Genomic DNA, 16,365 nt, shown 5'->3' with positions numbered 1-16,365 from the left:
CTCACACAGATATCTTAGCATTCTTTAAAGGAGATGTCCCGAGGCAGCAAGTGGGTCTATACACTTCTGTATGGCCATAATAATGCACTTTGTAATGTACATTGTGCATTAATTATGAGCCATACAGCAGTTATAAAAAGTTTTATACTTACCTGCTCCGTTGCTGGCGTCCTCGTCTCCATGGTGCCGACTAATTTTCGCCCTCCGATGGCCAAATTAGCCGCGCTTGCGCAGTCCGGGTCTTCTCCTCTTCTCTATGGGGCTCCGTGTAGCTCCGTGTAGCTCCGCCCCGTCACGTGCCGATTCCAGCCAATCAGGAGGCTGGAATCGGCAATGGACCGCACAGAAGCCCTGCGGTCCATGAAGACAGAGGATCCCGGCGGCCATCTTCAGCAGGTGAGTATGAAGACGCCGGACCGCCGGGATTCAGGTAAGCGCTGTGCGGGTGGTTTTTTTAACCCCTGCATCGGGGTTGTCTCGCGCCGAACGGGGGGGGGGTTTAAAAAAAAAAAAAACCCGTTTCGGCGCGGGACATCTCCTTTAAGTTTTCAGCAGAGGTTACATACTATCAGGGACTCTAAATATACACTCACTGTAAAAAAAAAAAAAATGAAGCCCCCACCTAGGAATTGTCAGAATCGAATGAAACTTTCTATGTGTGACAACTAAATGGTACCCCTCATTCGCACTGGGATAGGGAGGGGGGGGGGGGGGGGGTTGGGATCCCCGAACACTAATTTGGGTGTTTAAATGCCGCTGTCAGAATTAACAGTGTAATTTAAAGGGGTTGTTCAGTGTTAGAAAAACATGTCTGCTTTCATCCAAACATAGTGCCACTCTTGTCCATAGGGTTGTGTGGTGTATTGAAATTTGACTCCACTGTAATGAATGGAAGCTGAGCTGCAAAACAGATACAACCCATAAGGTGGCACTGTGTTTGGAAGAAAGCAGCCATGTTTTTCTGACCCTGGACAACCCCTTTAAAGCCACAATCAACTTGAACATGGATTGCAGCTGCTGACGATGAGCTATTAAAGATGGCTGGCACCCAGCATGTATGTACCATGTTCTGCTATCGAGCCCGCTTTATGCACAGACAACGGACATGTGCCGTAGATGTACAGCACACATCAGGAAGGGGTTAATGTTATATTTCTTTTTTAGCAAATCATTTGTAGTATTATGTATACATTATGAAATTCCTTTTAAATTACAACTAAACCTTCAACAAGATTCTGACATGTCAGAAGTTTTGATCAGTGGGGTCTGGGTGAAGAGTTTCCACCAATCACTAAAACGAATTGGTCAGAAGCTTTCATCTGAGTACTGAGTCTGACTGGCTCTTTCCGGATTTCTCTGGAGCAGTGTAAAGACTCAATAGAAAGTCTGTATGTCTGTAAACATCTTACCAATTCTAACCTAAGAGGCACATATCTTAGCTGAGCTTTTCTGTTCCTTTGCAGTAATAATCAGTGGGGTCTTAGCATGCAAACACCCACTGATCAAAACTTTTAACGTTATTATGCCATATAGGTGGTTAAAAGCTTAGTTACTCTTTAAGCATTTGCCTGAAACCTGGTTATTAAAGTTGTGTGTGTATTAGGTTTTCAGTAGCTGCATAAATCTGTCTACAGTTATCTCCCTCTAGTGGTGACAACAGGCAGTCAGAATATAATATTTAACAAGCTGTATGAAGCCACATGGAGAATCTGGAATTTTTGCATCCCATATGGATATTATTTTAGGGGTGGACGAGTTGGTTCATGAAAAGGACTAAGATGGCACAATGTGTTGCAAATGTAATTTTTTTTTACCACAAAACATGACATAAGAAAACTATCTGCTTTCAGGCAGATCACTCAGAATCAATGTACATACATTTGGCTATGAGGAGAGCATTTTTTATAGGATTAGAAAAACACGATTCCGTTCTCCCAGAAACAGCACCACTCTTGTCAATGTCTGGCATTGCAGCTCTGCTACATTCAATTGAATGTATCCTTGTTACCTTTACTATGACATATCTGTACATTTTAATTCAGTTAAGAATACCTACAGCTATATAAAGGCCACATACATAACAGGTGCATACTGATGTGTACAGAGAGCTTGGTTTCTGCTCTCTGTAGCCACATGCTATGACCGAGTCACAAAGATAACAATCTTATAAACTCATCGTATTACAGAGCGTCGGGATAATAATAATAAGGAGATTATTTTCAACAGATGGAGACTGCTGAGAGAAATTGCAAAGTACTACTGTGCAAAGCAATCATATAAATCACTGCTAGTGACTCGGGTGAGAAAGATGGCACAATTAAAGTGGCAGGTGAGTAATACTACTCATCCACATTGAGCGACCATTCAACAATTTACCAGTATTGCATGCATTAGTAAGCAAAGCTTCCATTTTAATTGGAGAAGGAGCATGCTTGAGGATACTATTTGCTTGCTTACATCTCATCCACAAATGTGAGATTGATTCACAGGAAATCATGTATCTAATCTATTTCTAATAAATCTACAGCAATAGATAGGCACAATGTCCCCTTGTAGTAATAAGAAGCCATACTGTAACCCTGTGGTAATAATAACCATACTGTTCCCTGTGGTAATAAATAGCCACAATATCCCAGTAGTAATAAATAGCCACAATATCCCTGTAGTAACAAATAGCCACAATGCCCCTGTAAAAAATAAATAGCTGTAATATCTCTTGTAATAATAAATAGCAGTACTGTCCCCTTTAGTAATAAATAGCCATAATGTCTCCTGTAGTAATAAGTTGCCACAATGTACACTTTATTAACAGACATACTGTCCCTTGTAGTAAAAGCCATAATGCCCCCCTGTAGTACTAATAACCATAATGTCCACTTTAGTAATAGCCATACTGTCCCTGTAGTAATAGCCATAATGTCCCCCTGTAGTAATAGCTATAATGACCCCCTGTAGTAGTAATAAATACAAATAAATCTTGTTATTTTTGTATAGTGCCAACTTATTCTGCAGCACTTTCAAGCAATTTATTACCCCCACCAAGCTGGGCACTCATTTTACTGACCTCAGAAGGATGGAAGGTTGAGTCGACCTTGAGCCAGCTACCTGAACCAAGCGGGGATTGAACGTGCAACCTTTAGGTCGTAAGCGAGAGTACTTACTGCATTTCTGCTACCTTAGCACTCTGCGCCACACAATAGCCACAACGCTGCCTGGAGCAACAGCCATAAAGTCTTCTTTAGTAATAGCCATAAAATCCCCTGTAGTAATAGTCATAACGTCCCCTTGTAGTAGTAATAGCCATAACGTCCCCATAAAATCCCCTGTAGTAATAGCCGTAATGACTCCTTTAGTAATAGCCATACTGTCCCTTGTAGTTTCCATAAGTCCCCTTAGCATTAGCCATACTATCCCCTGTAGTAGTAATAGCCATATCGTCCCCTGTAGTAGCCATAATGTCTCTTTTAGTATTAGCTATATTGTCCCCTGTAGTAGTAATAACCATAATGTCCCCTTTAGTAATAGCCATACTGTCCCCTTTAGTATTAGCAACCATAATGTCACCCCACCCCCCACAGTGCCTTCTGTCCACCACCTAGACTCTTCTGGCTGACATCCTATGGAACGACACAGGCGACATAATGACATCATCGTGCCATCTGCATCACATAGAACGCGCAAGGTGGTGGAGCAGGGAGCCGAGCATGGCTTCCGGCATCTGAGCTGCCGCTGTCAATTGTATCCGCATCTTAAAGATGCGGATACAAAGCTCTTCAAATCCTGACATAGAGGATCTCGGGCAGCAGTGTTGCCCAACAGTCGAAGCTTAATGCAGGCAGTGGCTCTTGAAAAACTGGCCCCCCTTCCTCTGCGGTTTGCAAGAGGCGCCGCCTGAGGCAGAGTGTATAACTTGCCTCATAGACAGGGCACCCATGCATGGCACAGTGAATCATTAAAGGGGTTCGCCATTTGCTAAATATGAAAGTTATATACCCTAACCTTAAAAGTTATATCACTTACCCTAATTTCTTTTCAGAAAATTCCACCTAATCTGTAACCTGCGCTGTGTAGGGAAGGGAATTTAAGCAGTTGCGGCTCATTGATGGACTTGTGATGTATTATATGACTTCTGCATCCATAGTGTCCCCTGCCTGTGCTTAACAGGTATATACAAGCACTGTACAAGTAATAGCTTGTATATACAGCATATTTACTGTACAAGTGCAGGCAGGTCATAATATAGATGTAGAGGTTGAGCCCGTCAATAGACTGTATGCTTCTGTGCCATGCAGTGCAAGTGATATACTGAGAAGGAATTCACCATTTCTGAAGGCAACCTACTGTGTTTGAAACTAACCTTAAACCTTACATGAATTTCACTAAATGGGGAAATATTTTCCAGATAAAAAAAGGTCACCCATAATGTAGTATTTTCCTGATATCGTTTTTTCCTATTGCTGTTAGAACATTAAACACTTATAGTCCTAAAAGGCAAATGAGGTTCACAAAGTAATATTTATTGTAACATTTAACATGGTCTGAAAATCTGTTTGAATGTATCTAAAATGAAAAAGGAAAGCAACTTTGGAAACAATCTTGATTAAAAATCTCTTTTTGTTTCTACAACATTTATAAGGAACCATGTCTCCATGGTTACAGACTATAAACCAACACTGTAGTCATACTCCCTTAAATTTGTCCCCTACGTCTTAGTAACATAATGAACGTATGGTACATATGAGATTTTTCATTGCCCTTTAGTCACTTGAAAGGTTTAACAGCTCATACAGTTGCAAGAAAAAGTGAATTACTATATTGTTTATTAGTAAAATAGTGGTCTAATTGTTTTCTAAGTCCCAACTATAGACAAACATAATCTAACTAAATGGATAATACACAAATGGTTGTAGTGTTCATGTCTTTTAGGGTGAAGTCACACAAACGTATATCGGCTCGGTTTTTACGCCGAGCCGATATACGTTGTCCTCGTGTGCAGGGGGGGGGGGGGAGGATGGAAGAGCCCGGAGCAGGAACTGAGCTCCCGGCCCCCTCTCCGCCCCTCTGCACTATTTGTAATGGGAAGAGGTGGGGCGGGGCTAAGTTCTTCAAATTAGCCCCGCCCCCGTCCCACCTCTCCCCATTGCAAATAGTGCAGAGGGGCGGAGAGGAGGCAGAGAGGGGGGCGGGAGCTCAGTTCCTGCACTTGGCTCTTCCATCCTCCCCCCTCTGCACACTAGGACAACGTATATCGGCTCGGCGTGAAAACTGAGCTGATATACGTTCGTGTGACTTCACCCTAATTGAGCACATTGAGTAAATGCCCACAATGCGAAGAAAATGTGAGTTAATCAGTGTGCTAATGACTTCTACAAGTGCTAATTGGTAATAGGTGTTTCCGTTCAGGAGATTAGGCTGGCAGTGTGGGTTTCACATGTGCGTTGCCTATTAAATAAAGGTACACAAAGCCTGGTTACTGAGAAAATCTATTCTTTTTCTTGCAATATACACCCCGTTAATTAAATGTCAAACATTCCTATGTTATTGTACTTTTCTTTGCAGTAAATAGTATAAGCCAGTACACAAACAGTACAATAATCTTCACATTAGTAAGGATAAAACAGGGAACACATATTGAAATGACTGGAAATACATTTGACTACTAAGTGAATATGGGAAACCTAATCTGTTCTTCAGTTCTATGGAATGGGCAGAGAAAAGCTTGTTCATACTCTATGGCATTCCCACATATCCCGCCTCTGTTGAAGTTGTGTGAAAAACAAATACAGTTATGGCTCTAAAAACAAGCTGTCAATAAAGGCACGAAAACCATACTGTGCATGATAACCAAGTGTGTCTGAACATAGGTTCTGCTAAACAATGTAATTAGAAGTGACTACATATAAGAATGCTCAAGCACTCTCACAGTCTGTTCTTTTATCCTTCTTTGTACTTTCAGCATGTAACATTTTATTAATCCAAGCTCTGGACAGAAATAACTGGACAGATATTATTTAGCCCTGCACCCAAATCCTATCCAACATGGATTGGCTTGTTGGTGCCCCCCAACACCTGGGGCATATGCCCTATAACCTGTCCTATAGCTGCACCCTAGTGTATGGACAAAGAATGGTGTTATAAGTAACCTGACGAGGAATAACCATATTTACTGTCATAAATACTGTTCTTTAAGCTATGCTTAGACAGTCTGTGGGCCAAATCAAGGCCAAAGTTAAAAGACTAATGGACATCTGTATCATTTGGTGCTAAAAGGGTGATCATTAAAATATATTTACACACTTTAGGAGTGATAAGTGAGACTTTCTCAGTTCTGAACATATAGTCTGACATCATAGTAATCTAAGAATAAAATATCATTCTGCTTAGTTGGGAACTCTCGGGTGGGCCTACTCTTCTTAAGTGTTTTATGTTTAGTGGGACTCAGGTTTATGAAAAACGTGATTCAGTCTGGCCAAGCCATTCTTTGCTCTACTTGTTACATCTGAGCCACATGCCAAAACTCCCCGTCTGGATCAGAAGCAATAGTTGTCCAACAGAACAGATGTTCACTCTAGAAAAAACTAGGAGAACAAATCAACCAATATGAAACTAAACATGGGGGGAAAAAGAATTTTCTCCCTAATGAACTAATACCGGAAAAAAATTCTGAGGGCAGCCCCACTTCCGGAATCTGAGGGCTTCCTAAACTGCCCCTATATGGGAAAGGGGAAAAACAATTGACAGATGAAAATAACAATAGACACCACAGTATAGGAAGCAGATATATGAACAGAGGGACTTGCCTGAATGTAGGATGACATCAGGAATATGTGGACTAGAGCAGAACATCACCAAGAAAGGAATAACTGGTGTATCCTGAGAGGAGGGGTTGGTATATATATACTATAACAGTGGCTGATTTGCTGGCTGGGGACAACACCTCCACATAGATCAATCATAACTCATACTACCAGATAGATATGATCTGGTCAGTGTCTGACACCACATGATAGGGCACATCTTGCAGAACTCCTGTTATATGGGCCGGGCTGACATCATCATGTCAGCCTGGACCTGTCTCTGTGTAACGAATGTTGCACAATGATGTTAATTAAAGTTGATCTTAATTTAAATTATAAGTGCTTCTGATGTGCTTTTTCGTGCACAATAGACTCAAAGCGCAGCATAGAAATTCCTGTTGTTGTTATGTGGAGAGTCTTAAACTAGGGAAGTCCGTGGGTGTCATATAGGCAATCATCCTGCAATATCCACTACGGTCAATTTATTCGGAAACCAGTTAGCCTAGCCTACTAGTATATTTTTAGAGTGTGAAAGAAAACCCACGCAAGCACAAGGAGAACATAAAAATGGCCAAAGTAATTGATATTTCTAAATAAGGAGCAGAATACTGCTCCTCAAATGTACGTAAGTAGTTGATGTTAGTCTGGATTTATATCTCCCCTTTCTATTGAGCTTTGGCTCAGAAAGCTGCATCAAAAATGTCAAATGTGAATTCAGCCTTAAAGGGGTCATCTCATGAAATTCATTAAAGTGGGACTGTCGGAGATAATCGAGTGCATGTGCAAGCATCACTCCATTCATTTAGGGAGACTTCATGCTCCTGTTGTCCCAGCTACTTTTCCCATAAACTGTGATAACTTAGTTTTATGAACAGCCACTTTGAAAGGGTTGTCTGCGATTGGAAAAAATGGAGTCAAACGTGGATGATAGTAAAAAATATTAACATAAGCTTTACTTATCAGTTGAATTCCCTGCCATTCCAGCACTGACACTCTGCTGTTCCTTGCAGGTCTGTATTAGTAACATCATTTAAGCAATGCAGGCTGTCATTGACAGGCAGTGGTTTGTTATTTTGTACCATCTTCCATCTCTGCCACAATTTTTTCCGATCTCAGATAACGTTATAAGAGACTCACCCAAAGGGGTTAATGCTGCCCTTGAGGCATATTGGAGAGATGCACAGAAATTGTGTCAATATCGTTATGTGCACCAAAATTTGCACCAAATTTTGGTGCAATGGCACTGTGCATACTCACGCGGAATAGCTACTTGAATGATGTTCTGATATAAAGGACAATTTTTGCATCATAGTAGACAGAGAGGGGGCACGCAGAGACTGTGAGAGAAACCAGAGACTATGAGAGATGGCTTGGAGAGCTGCTGCCTGAGCTCTCACAGGAAGGAGAGAGAAGGATCATAATGGCCCTGACCTGTAGAGGGCCAATCAGCAATAATGAGGAGACAGAGAAAGGAGCAGGCAGTAGTGCTCACAACCCTCGACAATGCTGCAGGATCGCTTGTGCCGTTAGAAGCTGCAACTCCCACATGTCAAACCGTAAGTTAGGCCAACCTCAGCAGAGCTTTGGATTTGCACACCAATAGAGATAATTAGCCAGGAGCCCAGCTTCGGCAATAGTACTGTGTTATAGATATTGGACTTGGAGGTACAACTTTTTGCTGTTCAAGCTCTTTATTTCAGGATTGAGGAAAATAATAAGAGGACAGAAGACAATAGGTTATATATGTTAAACCCCTATACTTAAAGAAAAACTATATACTGCATGCTATAATTTGTGTATCTGTCAAGTTGTATTGCTCATAGCCACGTGATAGTGCTATTGCTTAGAATGGTATTATGGGTATTATGACATTATCATAGCACATTGTGTTTAGAAAGTTAAAAGTTCCATTGCACACTCATTACTACTTTATTGTCTACAGTTATTTACTTGGTCTTAAATAAATATTGTATAATTTGGTTACTTCATCTGCTGCATCGTACCCTGAATCTTGTTTTGCCATACTTGGACCCCCAGAAATTCTTCGAAATGTATTCTCTTTTTGTTTACAGCCTTTCCTTACCATGGGTCTGATGACATTTAGATCTTGGGCAGGGAACTGTTCTAGTCTCTCTCCATATCATCACCCTTCCATTGTTTATACAGAGAAATGTCAAAATGAGCCTTTCTTAGTGTAAAGTAATAGTTTTCCCTACTGGAACCTGTAATATCTAACAATGGCCATACTTCTATACTTATTTATACGTATGGTTAGGTGCCTACATGAGGGCACTATCAGTGTATGTCATACTGTGAGCTCTCCATAACATTACGTTGGGTGTAATGTTCCCGGAGTCAGAGGAGAAACCTGTGTTCTGTTCACAGCCAGGTTCCACTTTCACACTTGTAAGAACTGGATAGGGACCAGAAAAAACAAACGTCACATGAATGTACAGCTTAGGACTGGGTAACTTTTGAAGTACACAGATCTACTTTGTGCATTGTTGTGGCGTGCAGGATATTATTACTAAGGCTCTACGCCCGCAGTGCCCAATTCTTGATGGACTGGTAATATTCTACAAGAACTTTTTAACGTCACACTGTTACTAAAAAACTTTCAAGTATATTTACAAGATCTCTAAGAAGATATCCCACCCAAGATTTATCTCATGCAGCTTCAAGTAAACCAGACATTTTTGCTACACTAATCTTGATTTAATAAAGGTCTTTCCACTGTAAGATTGTTTTGCTCATATTACAGAAGCGAGTAAATCTTTCTTCCAACCCCACTGTTTAATTGTGCTGAGGGAAAGTAAATGTTATAAAATTGCTGGAATATCAGCTCGTCGCTAGTCGTGCAGAATTATAATGCATAGAACAGTAAATGAAGAATTATACACAGTGCTGCTATATGTCCTGTGACTAGCATCGTTGTAGTAATTAGAAAATTAGTCATGATGAGAATGCCTTTACTAAGTAACAGTTATGCTTGGAAGTCACTGCTATTACAGAACAGCAAGAAAAATTAAAACTCTAAATTAAAAAATGAACACTGCAGACTTCATAGGACAGTATAGTGATTAGTATTCACAGTAGAGGGGTTGGCCTACATAACAACATTTTCATTGCCAGGGCCAATGTCAACACTAGGCAAACCTGGGTAGATGCCAGGGCCCAATGATCTTGAGGGGTTCCATGGCAATCTGGCAAAACATCTCTGCACTTTGAGATATATAGGTGGCCTTCTATGATTCTATCACCTGTGGGTCCATGTATACCAGAAGCCGTCTGTTGCAATTTGGTGGTTGTGTTAATACAGCTCAATATTATGTAGAGAATATCATCATTAGTGTCATACACATCCAAAACCTTGAAAGTGAACCTGTTCTCCCGTAATTATTAAGAGGCTCTTAATTTATTTGGCACATCTTTGGCTATCTGTGCACCAGAAAATAAAATCTATGTCAGCTCTGCGCTGGTATAGATTTCACTATAATTTCTGGTGTCAATTATAGTAAACCCATCTTCTTCGCCTTCCAGTAATCGTTTTTGAAAAGTGGTAAAAGTGCTATAAAAGTTGCAAATTGTTTAGCAAAATAGGCATACTTTTTTAATGTAAAAAACTGATACAAATTGCATAAAAAAATTCCCCCTATTGACTCCATGGTTTGATGGCATCCCAGAGTTTTGTAACCCTTTTCAGACGGATACATTTCAATAGCTTTATTGCTATCTGTCCTGGAATTTAGGCTCAAATCACACAACGCTGAAGAACGCAGCCAAATATATGCCCAGGCATATACAACTGTAACTATATACTGTAGTTCCATACATCTTGATTTTCATTGTAATAAAACTTATACCACTTATATATTTCTTCCATGGACCCAGGTATATTAACCCATTAACAACCCCTTATACACCTTTTTACTGCGGCTGTTCACGGGCCTTATTCTGATACATACGCCTTTTATGGCACTACATCAGAAGCCTGGCACAGAGTAGCGGGGCCTGGCCGTCTAATGATATCCTGGCTCTAGCTGTAACAATGGGTCAATACAAACGCGGCATGTAGAAGGCTGATAGAGGGTAGAAGCTCCATCTGTAACCCACTGAACTCCTTTAATGTGATCACGGGATTCTGATGGATTGCTATGGCACCCGGAGGCTTAAAGACAGCCACTGGGTCTGCTATCTGTGGTGGCCTATGAGAGTCAGACTCTGGCGGAGCCTCACAGGCAATATAATACTGAATTATTGTAGTGTATAGAGATGAGCGAGCATACTCGGTAAGGCGATTTACTCGAGAGAGCATCACCTTTTTCGAGTAATTGCTGGGAGAGAGAGAGAGATCTCCCCCGCTCACCCCCGCCGCCCCCCTGAATCTTCAGGGACGAGCCAGCAATTACTCGAAAAAGGCGATGCTCTCTCAAGTAAATCGCCTTACCAAGTATGCTCGCTCATCTCTAGTAGTGTATTATATAAATTTTATATAACTAAAGTTTAGTCCACTAGTAAAAAATACGAAAAATAATATGTAAAAAAAAATCACCACAAATTTAGTATCATTGCATTTGTAATGACCTACCTAAAAAATTCAGTGCATTATCTAATCCATAGGGTGCAAGCCATGAAAAAAAATATTAAAAAATACGGCTAAAATAGCCATGGTAAGTGCTACTACCATTTTCTAATCTGTTTTTTTGTGAGGCGAGATATGCAAAAAAAGCTATTTTAGCCGTATTCTTTCATATTTTTTTCATGGCTTGCACCCTATGAGTTAGATGATGCACATGACTTTTTGTTCAAAGAAAACCCCTCACCCAGCACTGTTTGCCAAAAAAATGTTAGTGCGCTTTCAATGTGGCGACTGGAAAAATTACTTTTTCTTTTTTTCTTTTTAAAGTGTGAAAATGTTGCAAAAAAACCCAAAGCTGTATAAATTTGGAGCGACATAATCCTACTGACCCGTTGAATTAACTGAACATATTATTTATTCCGCACCATCGTGTTAAAAAATGCAAAAATGTCAGATTTTGTTAATCTTGCCTCCAGAAAAAGTAGAATAAATAGTTATCAAAATATTACATGTTCCTAAAAATGGGATAAATGAAGACTAGAGCTCATCTTCCAAAAAACAAGGCCTTATAGAACTCTGTTATTGGAAAAATAAAAAAGATATGACTCTTGGAATTGATCAACAGAATAGCAATTTTTTGTGGTTTTAGTGTACAAAAATAGCAAAATACAAAAAAACTCTATAAACTTGGTATCGCCGGAATCATGCTGACCCAGGAAATAATGTGAGTACATTGTTTATTCTGCATGCTGAACGCTGGAAAAATGAAATCCAAAAGACATCAACATTTATTTTTTTCCCAATCCCCCTAAAAAAAAATTATAAAAATTATACCATGTGCTATATAGTATTATTAAAAAATACAACTTGTCTCACAAAAAACAAGCCCTCATATGGCTATCTTGACAAAAAATTACAAAAGTACATCTTTAGAAATCTGATGAGGAAAAAAAAAACAGAAAAATTAGTTGGTCGTTAAGGTGCAAACAGTGTTTGGTATTAAGGGGTTAAAAAACATACAATATTTGACTACACTTTACAATACAGTTAGAAAAAATGTACACCGATTTACACTGGCCAAACCTTTGCAAAATTTCTATTCTTTTGGGATTGGATAATGGTAGCATACGGGCACGTTGGTATGTAGATCTAGAGCACTTTTTCATGCATACACTGATAGCAGAGCTGTGAAAAGGAGCTCTTGATTTCTTACATGAAATTCAGTTCAGTTCCTTCAAGAAAAACTGATGAAAAAGTTCTTCTGTGCTATAATCCGCTCATCCACATCTAAATGCTTCGTTATTTTGTATAAAAATATACACTTCAATGACTGAAGAATTGCGTAGGCAGCACAGTCCCCATGTGACAGCAAGGTGACAACATCTTAGTCTCTGATGTAACATGATAGACAACTTTATAGAGAGAGCAGCAGAAACATAACAGACCCTGAACTTGTGTCATGAATAACACTGGTCCACTTATGTGCCAGGGAGGCTACTGGGCACCAATATTGTAATACCACGGAAACATTTCCCTATCGGCTATTTAGCCCATACCCGATAGAAGATATTGTAGCAGGGAAGAGAAGAAGGCACCTTTACACGCTGAGGGATTCCTGACAGACAACACCTAAGGCAATTTCTGTAGTAACTAAAAACACAGAGGGATTCCAAACAGAAAAATCTTAAGGGAACTTCTGCAGTGACAGCAAGTAGGCACTCATCAGCGCTTGGCGCCAAATGGCAGGGGGCATCCACCAAAGGTGCGTTAATGTGGACCGGGGCTGACGTTGTGATGTCATCCTGGCTCCACCTCCTGATTGTGGCTGGTGCACCGCAACAATAATCTTTTTCTCTCTGCTATTTCCTTGTGGTTTAGAATCTTTCTATGCTTCCTATAATGAAAAGCTGCTTTTCTTGCACTGACTTCCTGCTGAGCTTGTACTGGGCTTATGTATATATACAGCAGCCAAGGTATATGTACCGAACTGCAGTGTAAAGCATGAGAGGGAAAAGTGGTAGAGCGAGCCTCTGATAGACAGGTCTGTTTAGGAGTACTTCATACTTCCATTGATGCTTAGACTATCATACAGCTAAACTGTAGTCAATACTCATAGCTGTGTCCTCATGCTTAGAGGATTTTGTAGTGAACAGAAGTGGTCATGTCACTCTATTTAAGGAAGTCATCACTTACCTCTCTGAAGAATTTCAAAATATCCATGGCTACCCCTAATTTCTAATTACAGAGTGCATTTTATTGGTCATGCATTACTGTAGAGTGTAGACAGAAAGAAGAGAAACTAGGAAAGTTTTTGAATTCTTCAGCAATTCTTGAGCCAGACGTTATGATAGCCACTGATTAGCTAAGTTTATAAACTTGTAAAAGTCAAATAGCCATAAACCATGACATAAAATGAACAGTAAAGCTTCCAGCACATATAGCCTTTTGAGGCTTGAAAAAACGGTATGAATTTCATGTGTTTTTTATAAGCATTTTTGAGTGGATTTTTTTGTACATTTTCCAGGTGTTTTTTTTCCATACAGAAAAGTTTGTGGAAAAACATCTGAAAAAAGTCATACCCAGGGCACAATGTGGTTTGCAAAAATGATACTGAACTAAAAAAAGAATTAAGTGAGGAGAGCACCACAAAAAGCACCGTTTGTAATGTGTTTCATAACTCCCTTTTGACCTACAGTGAAGATCTGGATGCAAAAAAAAAAAACACCAGAAAAAACGTTTCTTGAAAGAATACTATGTGTGAAACCGACCTTAGTGACCATAAACAGGATGGTTTTTGTAAAGCTCTAGCAGTGATGACCAGATATCTATCCATGCAAACTGTAAGTCCACCCTGCACTACCCCAATCTCTTGATCTAATCTCCAAAACCAACCCTAGTTATAATTTCAAGACAATATTGCTTTCTTTATTGAATATGAATGATTGAAGTGCACTTAACAACTAATACCCACATTAGTGCCACCTTTTTTGATATTGGGTCACACTGGTATAAGTCAATCAGTAATGCCAACACAGAAATTATATTCACATGAAATAATCCATACCATGTGCCCAACAGGTAGACTTACCTATACTATAGTGCAACCACATAGCAATGTTCTTAACATAGTCATAAGTCTACACAGTAGTTGATGCTACAGCAGTGCCTATACAAATGCATCAGACCCAGTACTCCTTTTATACTACATATTGTGTTTCCCCAAAAATAACACATCCCCTGAAAATAAGACCTAGTAGAGGGTCTGCAGAAGTAATAAATATAAGCCCCCCCTCCATCGAAAGTAAGACCTAGCTCTGTCCCTGCTGTGTAAGTCTGCTGTGATGAGCTCCCCTTGGTCGCCAGAAGCTGCAATACCGTCCCTGCTGTACAAGTGGTCCAGGAGCTGCTGTGGGTGATCATTACAGTCTCAAGACAGTGTGTGGGAGCCATTATTTTTTGTGGCCCTGTGTGTGCCAGGCAACCAGTGTGTCACTTTGATTCTTTAGGCGGTGATCGTTACAGTCTCCAGACAATGTGTACATGGAAATAATGGTAGTAACAACAAACTCTTGATAGGATTCACAGTTTGTCTGGTTATGCTGGTTTGTGATGACAACTACTGTACAGTATATAATAAATGTTCATTTTTTTTGTTCAACAATAAATGTGAATTCTTCTTCATGGAAAAATAAGACATCCCTGAAAATAAGACCTAGCACATCTTTGGGAGCAAAAATTAATATAAGACACTGTCTTATTTTCAGGGAAACAGGGCATTTATCTCCTCTGTGTCTGGGACATTTAAAAGGGATGAGAGGAGCGACACCAAAAACCCTGGCATGTGGTTTCTCTGGTAATGCAGACTTATTAAGGCAAATCAATCAGTTGCAGAAGAGGGACATTTAAGGAGCACCCAGGGCAAAGCGATTTGGGTCAAAATAGGATTTATCCTTCCATAAGAGGGTCAATTACAGCTATGGTGTACAGTGTAAAATAAGAATATTTCAGCCTGAGAAAAATCTCATACATGTATCTATAGAAGTGACAGAATCCGGTCTAGATGCAGGTTTTACTTAAGAATGACGCCATGAAATGAATCTGTAAGATCTGTTTTGTAAGTTTCTGCTATACAGCACCCAATATGTTTGACTTACTGTAAAAAGGTATTTGCCACCAGGAATATGCTTCTGGCCATTAGAGAGATATGTGCTTCTGTTTAGCTTGTAATTTCCCCACTATACATACATCCTTGTGGTTGTTTCTAGGAATTCGATGTCATAAATGTTACTTTTGCAATAAACTTCATAGAAATAATTGCAATTCTCTGTAAATCAGCAGTTTTACTCTTTAAATAAATGTTATGCGGATGCAAGAATCCAGTCCCATCATTATCTATGCCATTAACTAAGCTATTAAACCGTTTTAGAAAGGAACCTTATTAGAGGGGTTATAGAAGATATACAATATGTCTTGTCCCCAATTATTGCATATGGGGTAAAGTATCGGCAGCAGCTAAGAAGCCACATGTAAGTGACCACATGTGAAGCTACATAGCATCACCAAGACTTTGTATCAGATATGAATTAGATTACTGCACAGACCACATCCTTTGATGCAGATGACATCATACATTTTTGTTTTTTTGAGGTCGTAAATAATCTTTTCTGTTCGCTCTCCATAGAAGGAGACAGGTCTGTTTCTCTCTGTCAGGTTTGGTTGTACTTGATCTAAGGTAATACAATCATTCTAGACATTCAATTATTTCTGACAGGGAGTCTTAAACAACATTAATATAAAATGGTGCCGTCTACCAGTAAATAACATACACTGGATATTTTTATATGCCACACAACCCACTTGTAAGTCATGGATCTATTCTGTTCAATGAAATCTTATATATCTGAACCCCACTGAAATTCTTACTGCAGTAAATTGAGATTTCAGTAGATCCCACCTGTATTTACTATAATCCCCAAATATATAAGAAAT

General features: G+C 39.7%; 1 protein-coding gene across 4 annotated transcripts in view; it reads right to left on the bottom strand.

Annotated features, from left to right (window-relative positions):
- The window catches only part of CHRM1 (cholinergic receptor muscarinic 1), a 151,457-nt gene that overhangs the window by 41,933 nt on the left and 93,159 nt on the right, over positions 1 to 16,365 (bottom strand). The gene's annotated exons all lie outside the window — the stretch shown is intronic.

The sequence above is a fragment of the Eleutherodactylus coqui genome, chromosome 11 (genome assembly GCF_035609145.1).
Source record: "Eleutherodactylus coqui strain aEleCoq1 chromosome 11, aEleCoq1.hap1, whole genome shotgun sequence".
Taxonomy (NCBI): Eukaryota; Metazoa; Chordata; class Amphibia; order Anura; family Eleutherodactylidae; genus Eleutherodactylus; species Eleutherodactylus coqui.
The sequence above is the reverse complement of the archived record's forward strand: the minus strand, read 5'-3'. Positions and strand labels throughout refer to the sequence as shown.